Here is a 12127-nt window from a genome sequence, read left to right as displayed (position 1 = left end):
TTCTCTCATAATTTGCAAGGTACACACCAAGAGGGAGAATTCCAGCAGCTGGAAATCTGGACCTGGAAAAGCTACGTCAGGCTACCTATTCTGCACAACTCCAAACAAGCTGAAACTTCAAGAGGAATTTTTATGGAATATATAAGAATTATTGGAGCCAATAAGTACCAGAGGGGGCCCACCAGGTGGGCATTACCCACCTGGGCGCACCAGCGAGCCCAGGCGTGCCCTGGTGGGTTGTGCTCTCGGCCACCTCCGGTGACCATATTTTGTTATATAAGTCATTTTGACCTAGAAAAAATAAAGAGAGGACTTTCGGGACGAAGTGCCACCGCCTCGAGGCGGAACTTGGACAGGAGCACTTTTACCCTCTGGCGGAGCGATTGCGTCAGGGGAACTTCCCTGCCGGAGGGGGAAATTATCGTCATCATCATCACCAACAACTGTCCCATCTTGGGGAGGTCAATCTCCATCAACATCTTCAACAGCACCATCTCCTCTCAAACCCTAGTTCATCTCTTGTGTTCAATCTTGTTGCCGGAACTATAGATTGGTACTTGTGGGTGACTAGTAGTGTTGATTACATCTTGTAGTTGATTACTATATGGTTTATTTGGTGGAAGATTATATGTTCGGATCCAATATGCTATTTAATACTCCTCTGATCATGAGCATGTTTATCATTTGTGAGTAGTTACCTTTGTTCTTGAGATCACGGGGGAAATCATGATGCGAGTAATCATGTGAATTTGATATGTGTTCGATATTTTGATAGTATGTATGTTGTGATTCCCTTAGTGGTTGTCGGATTTCGGGTTCCGGCAAAACCCTTGAGGTTCGAACATTGCGGTGCGCACGAAGATCTCTCCCTCTCTCTAGCTCGCACACATCATGATCTCACGGCCTAGCTCAACCAACCCAAAGAACAAGAGACACAAGAGTTTATACTGGTTCGGGCCATCGATGTGGTGTAATACCCTACTCCAGTGTGGTGTGGTGGATTGCCTCTTGGGCTAAGGATGAACAGTTACAAGGGAAGAACAGCCTCCTGAGGAGAGGTGCTCTTATGCTTGGTGAGTGTGGTGGCTTTGGTGGAATGAATCCGGTCCAAGATGAGATGAGAGCAGATCCCTACGGTGGTGGCTAGTCCTATATATAGAGGCCCGAGTCCTCTTGCCAAATATTAGGCGGGAAGGGATCCCACAACGGCCAATTTGAAGGGGGACGGCTAGTACAAGCTATCCTGACAAAAGATGGTCTTCGCCTGCCAAAGGCTCTGGTGGTGACGCTGTCTTGGGCTCCACGGTGACTTCCGTCCTGTCATCCTGCTGGTCTTGGTATTGTTGCACCGATATGGAAACCTTTGCCTAATGCCTCGGGACTCCTCGCATGCGCTTGCCTCTTTAGCACCAAAGAGGAAACGAGAACACTGCGCGCGCTGGCGCCCGACTAGCTCCAGTCGTCATGGCTTGCATCACAGGAACCTCGCGAGATGTCCCTTGCCTTGATCTCTCTGCCCCTCGCGAGCCAGCCTGGTGAGGCCGCCTCTGAGGAGGTCTTGCATCGTCCACCTCACGAGGCTTGGCCCCTCGCGAGGGTCTTGAGTGTTTGCTGGTGAAGATGGGCCGTACGGGGCCCCTGGTGGAGCCACGCCGCGGGCCACAGGCAGGCAAGTCTGGGGACCCCCATTCCTAGAACGCCGATAGTAACCCCCGGGCCCAAGGCACGCTCGGGATTGGCTTCGAGGCGAAGCCAAAGGGCAAGTGCGGAGCACCGCAGGCCCCAACAGCCTGCGGCCACGGTTGGCGCGTGGCGACTGATTGGGCATGGGCGTCTCCGCTTCCCCATGCTGCCTCGGCAACTGCCCGTCTGACAAAAAGGCCGGTGCGGGCAACGCTTGCCTTCATTGCTTTCCTTCGCCTTGCTCCAGATCCTCTCTCTCGCTCCTTGCTTCTGAAATCTCTAGATCTGCTTCAATCCCCTTCCGAGCTTCCGACCAATGGCGCCCTGAAAGCCCAAGGTCATTTCGCCGCTTGCCTGATATGAGACGGCTCTGGACGCGCCCAATATCTCGGAGAAGAACCTCGCCGCCACGCGCCTACTGACAGCGGGGGAAAACAACGAGAAGGGGAAGACCGAGCTCCGGGCTGGCTCTGCCGTGCCGGAGGCTTCGAAGAGCTCCTTCTACCCCTTCTTTATGAGCAGCGTCGTCGCTGGCCTGGTTCCCCCTTCTCCGACTTCTTCTATGCAGTCCTCCAACATTACAGGTTGCAGGCCCTCCATTTCCATCCAACTCCGTTCTTCTCTTGTCGATCTTTGCCTTCTATATGAGGTGTATGTCGGGGTGATGCCGTTCTTCCTCCGAATCAACGACGGTCACACCTCGAGGTGCGCCAACTTCGTTGCAGCCGGCAAGGCCAACGTGATCTCGAAGGCCGGAAAGAAGGCCGATGGCTTCAGGAGCAAGTGGGTCATGATGGATGCCAAGTGCGTCCACCCATGGTTGAAGCTGCCAACGAGATGCCCCAGTCTGACGAGGGGTGGTCCTACGTGAAGCTTACTGACGACCGGGCGAAGTCGGTGCTGGAGAAGATGACCGCCGACCTGAGATCGGGCAACGCGAAGGCGGTGAACCTGATGGGGGCCATGCTCCTGAGGGAGTTCCTGATGCTACGGGTGGCTCCTCTCCAGGCGCGCTCGCGCCCTTGTGGATGCTCGGGGATGGAGAAGACAAGCTTCGCTTGAGTCCGGAGGCCTTGTCTGAAGGGGAGCTGGCTGTGGCTCTCCGCCTCTTGGTCGGGGACGACCAAGAGTATCCGCCAAGTGCCCACATCCCCTTGTTCCTTCGGAAGGACGGGGCGCTGGTCGTGGACGCCATGCCCACCTTTGACGGGCGCGGTCTGGTGCCGCCGGCGCCCCCTGGAGTCCTGGTGGCGATGGTGATGGTGGACGTGTCTTCCAGCGATTCCCGCAGGGATGGGGAAGAGGAGGAGGGCGAGGAGCGCGACTCGGATGCGACCCCCGAGGGGATGGGGGAGACCTCCCTCTTGTGCAAGGCCGACATCCTCTGCACCCTGCCAGATGACGATGACGAGGCCGGCGTCCTCCCGGAGAGGGAGGAGCCCCTCGTGGTTCCGACGAAGGGCAGGTCGACGCTGCTCTCCCGGGACGATGCTCCTCCCTCAACACCGCCTGGAGCTGCTTCCGGTCCATCTGCTGCCCCTGCTTCTGCTCCTGGAGCCCGCGCGCCCGCGCCTCAGGCTGCGAGGCTCTCCGGCTTCAAGCTTATGAAGTGGAGGGACTACGCCGCGGTGGACCAGTAAGTGTTCTTGTCCTGCCTTGTTCTTGCTTCTGCTGCTCGTCCTTGACTCTTCTTCGTTGTGCAACTAGGCTGACACCCGCGGCGAAGAAGAGAAAGGGGGATGAGGTGGTACTGCTCGAGCCCAGATCGCCTCCTGGGGCCACACCCCTCTCCATGGTTAAGGGCAATGACGACGCTCGTGCTTCTCCATCCCGATCATCCTCGTGCGGCTTGGCGGAGCATCCTCAGGAGGAGTCAGCCCCCGAGGTCCCGCCGGCTCCGGAGGTGCCAACGTCCGGCTCGGGCGCTGGGGTCCCCGAAGCTCAGGAGCTTCTGGCTTCCCAGGCCATGGTGATGATGTCGCCTCCTCCTCCTTCTCCCGCATTGCTGTCTCTGGGTTCTTCCGCCTCTCCTGACGTCCTGGAGAGCGCTCTTTCTGCAATGGCCCTGCTGCGAGAAGATCTTTAAGGCACCGACCATCGCCTGGTGGACAGGTGCCTGGAGCTGGTCTCTGGCTGGCTTCACTCTGATGTGTCCGTCCGGGCGACGCTGAGCCAAGCTGCTGTCGACTCCGAGAAGGACAGGGAGGCCATGGCCCAAGCTGTGGCCACCCGCAAGGTGGCGCTGAAGGATGCCGGGGCCGCCCAGGACCGCTGTCGGTCGTTGGAGGCCGAGCTGGAGACCATGCAGAGGGAGTGCGTGAAAGAAGCCCGAGGCCGCAAGGCGGAGGAGGAGAAGATGAAGGCCCGAGAGGACACCATCAAGGATTGCGACGCTGAACTGGAGCAGTTGGCAAAGGCACAGGCCACGGAGCGCAACCGGTTGGAGGAGCTGGAGCAGAAGCTGAAGGCGGAGAAGGTCAAGCTTGACGCCAAGGCAAAGGTCCTGGCTGAGGACCGCGCGACCTTCAAGCTCCTTGAGGAGAGGTCTCGGACGGCGCTGCAGTCGCTCTACGAGATGGGCTTGGAGGAGCCGCTGGCCACCACCGACGAGGGCCCCACCGAGCTGCTTCCTTATCTGGTCGATGCGCTGGAGGACGTTGTGAGCGGCATCGGCCCCATGGCGGAGGAAGAAGCCCACGTTCTTTCCTCAGCCGCACTGACGCGCGTCTTTAGCCACCTCCATCTCCACGATCCTGCCGCCCGCCTTGACAAGCTGCTGGAGCCTGTGAAAGATGAGCATTGCGAGGCCGCTACTACAGCTATGAAGGGTCAGGTGGAGGCCCTGCTGAAGAGGTTCCGCGCCTTTGCTCCCGCGCCCCGACCGGCGGTGCTACTGATTCTGCAACTCTGGCTGGTGGTACAGGTGAAGGCGACGCCGTTGAAGAAGAAGCATCCCTTGCAGGCGATGGCGGCGTCCAGGGATGACGGGATAACTTGCTGGCGGCTCCTTTCCTGTTTCAGTTTCTGCAATATGCACCATGCCTCGTGGAGGCGTTAAACTCGCGTACGGTTTCAGGAGAACAATATGTCTTGTAATATTTGCTTTGAAAGTTTGCGATTTCCTTTCCATTTGCTTTACGTTCTACGTCGGCAGGGCCTGACCCCGCGCATACCTCAGCCGCCGTTGGGCAGTCCCGATCACCAGGACAGACCAAGGAGTGAGGGGCTACATGATCAGTTAGGCTCCTGAGTCGCAATGCTCAAGAGTCCCCCTTGACGTGCAAACATCCCATAGAAAGGAGATCTGGAGTAGGCCTAGTGTTCAACGTCGACAGGGCCCGACCCCGTGCATACCTTAGCCGCCATTGGGCCGTGCGGATCACCAGGACGGACCAAGGAGTGAGGGGCTACGTGGTCAGTTAGGCTCCTGAGTCGTGATGCTCAGGAATCCCCCTTGACGTTCAAATGGCCTTCGTACCTTGGCTCCGCTTGGGAGGGCGCGCGACAACCAGGTCCGAGGGACCTGGCAGGGTGGCGTACGCTTGGGCATGACCCGAGTGCAGCCCTCATGCCTAGCCCCCTCGTGTGACTCTCGTGAGGGGAGGTGTTGCGATGGGGCCACACACTGAGCCTGGAGGCTCCCTGAGGTTGATACGGCCGTGAGGCCGCCCTCAGTTGTTTATCACCAGCGCCGAGCATAGCGCTTCCACACTTGCACAGGCATAGCCACTCCTCGGCAGTGTTGACTGCCAGCGCGGAGCATGGTGCTTCCGCTGGCACGTGGGAGGGGACTCCCTACCATGGAGAGCCCCCGGGGCGTGTACAGCCCCGTCCTGACACGTGGCTTGCACGGTAGGGCTAGACGAGGTGTGTCTGGGCACTTGTGAGCCAGCGCAGAACTCACGAGGCCCTACCTCAAGGCGGGTTGCGCCTGGTCTTGGTTCTTGATGGCTGTGGCATTCCTGCGAGATGGTTAGGCAACCTGCACTGAATGAATTTCCTGAGGTTATCGCACGAGAAGGCCAAGCACCAACGACCCCAGGAGGTGACGTGAATAGGGCCGACCCGCCAGACAGAGCTTAGCCGTTGGATTTATCGACGCTGCAGGGACGGGCCCGAGCACAGATGCCATGCCTGGCCTTCTTATGCGAAGGATCCTGAAGAAAGACGATCGGCGCGCGACTCCCATGGTGGGTGACTATCAAGCAGGTGATAACCATAGATAGATTATGCATGAAAAAACAAACTGGCTTAGGTAAATGCAAGAACGATACATGCCACTGGGTCGGACCCGAGCGGTCTGGGGATGAGGCAGCCCGAGGGGCGCCCCCGACAGGGTGAACTAAAGATGCACGTGGATACATGCCGCAGGGACAGACCCACGCGGCCTGGGAATGATGCAACCCAGGGGGAGCTCCCATCTAAATAAACTTGGAAAATGTCACCTGGTTTGGTTGTCGAAGGAGTGTTGGGGTAGCTGAAGACACGTGGCGAAGGAGTCACTCCTCACGAGCCGTCGAGACCCATAGCCGCGGGAGGCTCTGGGGGCTCGGGTGGCCTCCTGAGGACCTTCTCCATCTCCGCCAGGACTGCGTGATGCCTGGCCTCCTGACCTGCCAGGATGCTCTGCAGGTTGCGCTGGAAGGCGGCCGCCGCGCTCGGCAGGCCGAATGGCATGCGAACGTAGCTGTGAGGTCGACCCTGACATCGTCCAGCAGGTGAAGGCCAGAAGCGCTCCTGAGATGCGGCCCTGTTGAGCCCCGGGATGTTAATGTAGATGCGCAGCTCACCACCCTCGCATGGATGGGGAGCAGCGCCAGGTGAGCGGCGGTTGCCGCGTATTTCTCTTGCTTCCTGAAGCTCCTGAGTGGACTTGGTGATGAACTCCTGAGCGTCGGGCGCTCCTCGCTCGGTGTCCTCCTGAGGGAAACATGCCGCGAAGCATGCCTCCACGTGGTGCCCGAGCGCCTCCCTCGTGATGTTGGCCAGGTCTGAGGCCCTCCAGAAGAGAGCCCCTGAGCCCTGCCCGAGGAGGGCACTAGGCGTGCCTCCCTATGCGAGGGAGGGAGGTGCCCCAGGCACGGGCGCCGATCTTGAGGTGGCACCGCTGGAGGCGTCGCTCCCCTGAGGCCCAGTGCGGAGTAGCTGCTTCTTCTTCTTGGGGTTGGCCTCAGGAGGGTACTGCACACCCGGGCTGCCAGGGTCTTCGACTGCTGCAGCTTGGAGGCGCACTCGAGGGAGCACACCGCGTCTCTTTCTTCCTAGGGGACTGTGATTGAGGGAGTCTTGGATTAGGGGGTCTCCGAACAGCCGGACTATCTCCATTGGCCGGACTGTTAGACTATGAAGATACAAGATTGAAGACTTCGTCTCTTGTCCGGATGGGACTCTACTTGGCGTGGAAGGCAAGCTAGGCAATACGGATATGGATATTTCCTCCTTTGTAATCGACCTTGTGTAACCCTAACCCTCTCCGGTGTCTATATAAACCGAAGGGTTTTAGTCCGTAGGACAACAACCACAACATACAATCATACCATAGGCTAGCTTCTAGGGTTTAGCCTCTCCGATCTCATGGTAGATCTACTCTTGTACTACCCACATCATCAATATTAATCAAGCAGGACATAGGGTTTTACCTCCATCAAGAGGGCACGAACCTGGGTAAAACATTGTGTCCCCTGCCTCCTGTTACCATCCGGCCTAGACGCACAGTTCGGGACCCCCTACCCGAGATCCGCCGGTTTTGACACCGACATTGGTGCTTTCATTGAGAGTTCCTCTATGTCGTTGCCGTTAGGCTTGATGGATCCTACTATCATCGATAGCGATGCGGTCCAGGGTGAGACTTTTCTCCCCGGACAGATCTTCGTATTCAGCGGCTTTGCACTGCGGGCTAATTCGCTTGACCATCTGGAGCAGATTGAAAGCTAAGCCCCTGGCCATCAGGTCAGATTTGGAAGTTTGAACTACACGGCCGACATCCGCGGAGACTTGATCTTCGACGGATTCGAGCCACAGCCGGGCGCGCCGCACTGTCATGATGGGTATGACCTAGCTCTGCCGCCGAACAGTACCCCAGAGGCCGCGTCCGCATCAGCTCCGACCCTTAGCTCGGAGCCAACTGCGCCAATCGAGGACGGGTGGTTAGACACCGCCCCAAGGGCTGCAGTCTCAACGGTGATCGAGCCGAACACCAACCTAATCCTCTGCGCAGCCCGTGACTCCAAGGTGCCGGACTCTTTTTCTGACTCCGAACCGCCCGACGCCCCTGCCAATCAAATCCGATTGGGCGCCGATCATGGAATTCACCGTCGCGGATATTTTTCAGCACTCTCCCTTCGGCGATATTCTGAATTCATTAAGGTCTCTCTCTTTATCAGGAGAGCCCTGGCCGGATTATGGCCAACAGGATTGGGATGCGGACGACGAAGAAATTCGATGCCCACCCACCACCCACTTAATAGCCACTGTCAATGACTCAACCGACATGCTCGACTTCGACTCCGAAGACATCGACGGTATGGACGACGATGCGGGAGGCGAAGAGGAACCACCGCCCACAAGGCGCTGGACGTCCACCTCATCATATGACGTATACATGGTGGACACACCAAAAGAAGATGACGACGAGGAACGGAAGGACGCAACGAAGGCTTGTTCCCTTGAGAAGCAATCAAAGCGGCGGCGCAAGCGCCGCCCCAAATCCTGCCTCGGCAGAAATAATGATCAAACAGACCTAGCGATGGAGCAGGGCAAACCACCGCCGGACCACGGCAATATGGAGAATCAAACCGAACAAACAAATTCTGTCAAAGATAATAGTCCGGACGACATAACGCCGGACAGGCACCCGAAGCAGCATAATGCCCGTCAAAGACTTGTTGCCACCGCGAGGAGTCAGAAAAAGCAGAAGCAAAGGCTCAAGGCTGCGCAGGACACACTCCAAATCAGATGGAGTAAAGTACTCAACACATCAGCGAAGTACGGCGGCAATCGCCCCACCAAGAGCTACCCAAAGCGGAAGTTGCTACCTGAATTCGATGAGGAGGCCTCAGACCCACCACAACCAAAAATTAAAACAGCCATCTGGCCGGATTGTTTGTTCCGGCTTATTTTGCAAGCCAATCCTTTGTTTTGTTTTGAGTTGTGGTATTCGAGTTGCTTCGTAGTCAAATGTTGATTCCATACCTTCTCCAATGTTGTTCTCATACTCCGATGCAAATACTAATCCTTCAGGATAATCGATATTGTCCTGACAACCTTTCTCAACCGGTGTGCTTCTCTTCAAGTGGATCCGATCATTTCAACATCCACAAGATCAATTCTAAGTTTCTCAACGATGTTCGTTGCATCGATTCCAAATTGTCTTTGTTTTTCCCACCCTCCCTCCCTTGTGTTTTCTCCAAGGGTTCAGATTTCTTAAATCGAGTATCCATCTTATTGATGCGAGACCTCTTCATTCCTTTTCCGTCAATGTTCTTATCCGGTGATTCTCATGAAGATTCTAATGGAGCTTCAAGCTCATTATTCTCGGTTTTCTTTCTTCTCCGGTGGATTCAATTCAAGCTTTTGGTGTTGATCATATCCCTTTTCCTCATTTCAAATGTTTTTCTCATGCCGTTGCACCTCATAATCATCCACCTCTCGCTATTCATTTGTTCCGGAGTGCTGAAGATATTTCAAAGATTTGTGTTTTCACTTTGCATCCGTTCAAGCTATTTCGAGGTCCTATCTTATTCAAGCCATTTAATTCAACCGGTGCAATCTCTCCTTCAAATCGTTCTACGGTGTATATTTTGAGTGGGCCCTAAACCACAGGTCTTTTCCCAGGATCTTACCTGACTCTTCTTATTTCCCGGAGCTATCCAAATTTCTTTTCAAAGTTTGACGTAAGAATGAATTATCATCAGTCTTATGTTTTTTCCCCAAGACCTGTCGAATTGTTTTCATCATTGGTTCAACTTTTCTATTCTTCTTTATTCGGGAGTGTCTCAACAATTTACGGTGGTGTTCTCATCGTCTTTCTCATCATTTGAAGACTGAAGAAGAAGAGTTTCTCTTAAATCTTGCTCCATTCTCTTCAAGATTCGTGATTCTAGCCTGTTGCCATCCTCTCATAATTATTTTCGATTGTGGGAATTCTTTTCACCCATCCGGTGCAATTCAGGAGTCTTTCAGGTTGATTATCCGGAGTCCATCAATTCAGGTGTATTCATTCTCAGCTTTCAGTTGTCATTCTCCAATTTTACCGGTGCATCATTCAAATATTCTCTATTCAGTTCATGATCCCTTCGTCTCATGTATCTAGTTTGTCTCAAGCACCTTCGTTCATTTGCTAATTCTTACCGGTGATTCACCCCTACTTCGATCATTTTCAATTCTTACGGTGGTCCGTTCAAGAGTTCTCTTCCTTGGTCACCATATCAATTTATTTGTTGTTTCAACCCTTCCGGTGGTTCGTTCAATACCTTCTCAAGTTTGCTCCATATCTATCTTAATCCTTTCTACGAGAATAAGTAGTATGCCAAATCCATTGCTTGTCATCAATCTAAATTGGTGAAGGATACGCATAACATAATTCTTATTCTTGTTTCATCCAAGCATTCTAATTTCTTCTTTTCGGAGTGGTTCATCATATCACATTCTCGGCTTGAGATGCTTTATTCCTTTCTTTTCCCGGAGTTCCAAGCTCTTTCAAGTATGCCACCATGAAGATTCATCTAAATCATCGCAAGGTTTCACCTTGTGTTTTCAACTTCTCTTTCCTTCCATTTGATCTTCCTTTTGTTTTTCGGAGGTCTTCATGGAGGCTCAACATGATGGTTCATCAAAGATTTAATTCCTTCTCGAAGGGTTCATCAACATTCTTTTCAGAGGAGCTCAAGCATTCTTCATATTGCAATCCGGAGTACAATTCTTTCTACCTTATCATTGGAGGTGGTATTATGTCATTCTTGATAATTTGAGTTCATGTTTCATGATTCACATGTTATTAAGAATGAGGTATTTTAAATCCACCAACCAACTAGTTGGAGCTATCTTGTGTCATGTTTCACCTAAAGCCTTCCCTAAGGATTGTTGCTATCTATGGTGCTCATAAGTGACCCAAGTTCTTCTTTTACCCTCCCGGTGAAATATTTTCTCGTCTCCTTGTTCATATCAATCCAATTCTTTTTCCCGTGAGTGGCAGGTTGTCACCTCATAATTTGAGATGTATTCCATAAGACCATTTCAAGCTTATTCTTTTCGTTGTTGGTTTTCCAACAATTCCGTTCGACCCTTCCCCTAAGGATGCCTTTTCAAGCTCTAAGTTGGCATTTTCTTCTCCATTCTTCTATTTCAATTATTTATCGTCTATTCTTTTGTTCCAGAGGCATTGTGATGTTGCTCTCTTCAACCATCTTCTGTTTTTGTCAGGATCGTGTTCTCTCCTGTGCTTATTCAACTAACCGGAGTGTTGTGTCTTCTCTTCTAGTTCTTTTGATCTTATAAAGTCTTGCATCCCTTCTCAACCGGAGTGCTGCCCAAAGTTGTTCTTCCTTGTTCCTCTTTGCTAATGGAGTGCTTTCAACTTCATTCATCTCCGTTGTATTCTTTTCTCGAAATGGCTTAACCTTTTCAAGGTTCTTTGGTCTCACTTGTTTGTCAAAGAAGCAACTTAGCTTTACCTCTTCTCTTTTCCTTCCGTTTTTCCTCTGGTGCCATTCTAGATCTCGGGACGAGATCCTCTCGTAGTGGTGGAGTGTTGTAATGCCCCGAGACCGATGTGCCAGGTGTCTTCTAGTTATTCACTGTCCTTGCCATGTCTTTCGCTTGTGTGTTGCATCTTTATCATGTCATCATGTGCATTGCATTTGCATACGTGTTCGTCTCATGCATTCGAGCTTTTTCCCCGTTGTCCGTTTTGCATTCCGGCGCTTCGTTCTCCTCCGGTGGTCATTTCTACCTTTCTTCGTGTGTGGGGATTAAACATTTCCGGATTGGACCGAGACTGCCAAGCGGCCTTGGTTTACTACCGGTAGACCGCCTGTCAAGTTTCGTACCATTTGGACTTCGTTTGATGCTCCAACGGTTAACCGAGGGTCCGAAAAGGCCTCGTGTGTGTTGCAGCACAACACCCCTCCATGTTGGCCCAAAACCCACCAAAACCCTCTCCATCATCTAGAGCGTTCGATCACGATCGCGTGGCCGAAAACCGCACCTCATTTGGACTCTCCTAGCTCCCTCTACCTCTATATAAAGACCCCCTCCTCCAAATTCGCGGATCCCCTCTCCCAAACCCTAAAAATCGGATCTCCGCCGCCGCCGGACACGTCCGGACGAGTCGGACGCGTCCGGATCCGCCACCGCCGCCGCGTGGCACCTCCCCACTCGCCCGCGAGCGCCCCACATCGCCGGCCCGTGAAGCCCGTCGCGGGCCCTCTCCGGCCCGCGCTCGGCC

Source organism: Triticum dicoccoides, chromosome 6A, assembly GCF_002162155.2.
Source record: "Triticum dicoccoides isolate Atlit2015 ecotype Zavitan chromosome 6A, WEW_v2.0, whole genome shotgun sequence".
In the NCBI taxonomy this organism is placed as follows: Eukaryota; Viridiplantae; Streptophyta; class Magnoliopsida; order Poales; family Poaceae; genus Triticum; species Triticum dicoccoides.
This window is presented reverse-complemented; position numbering follows the sequence as displayed.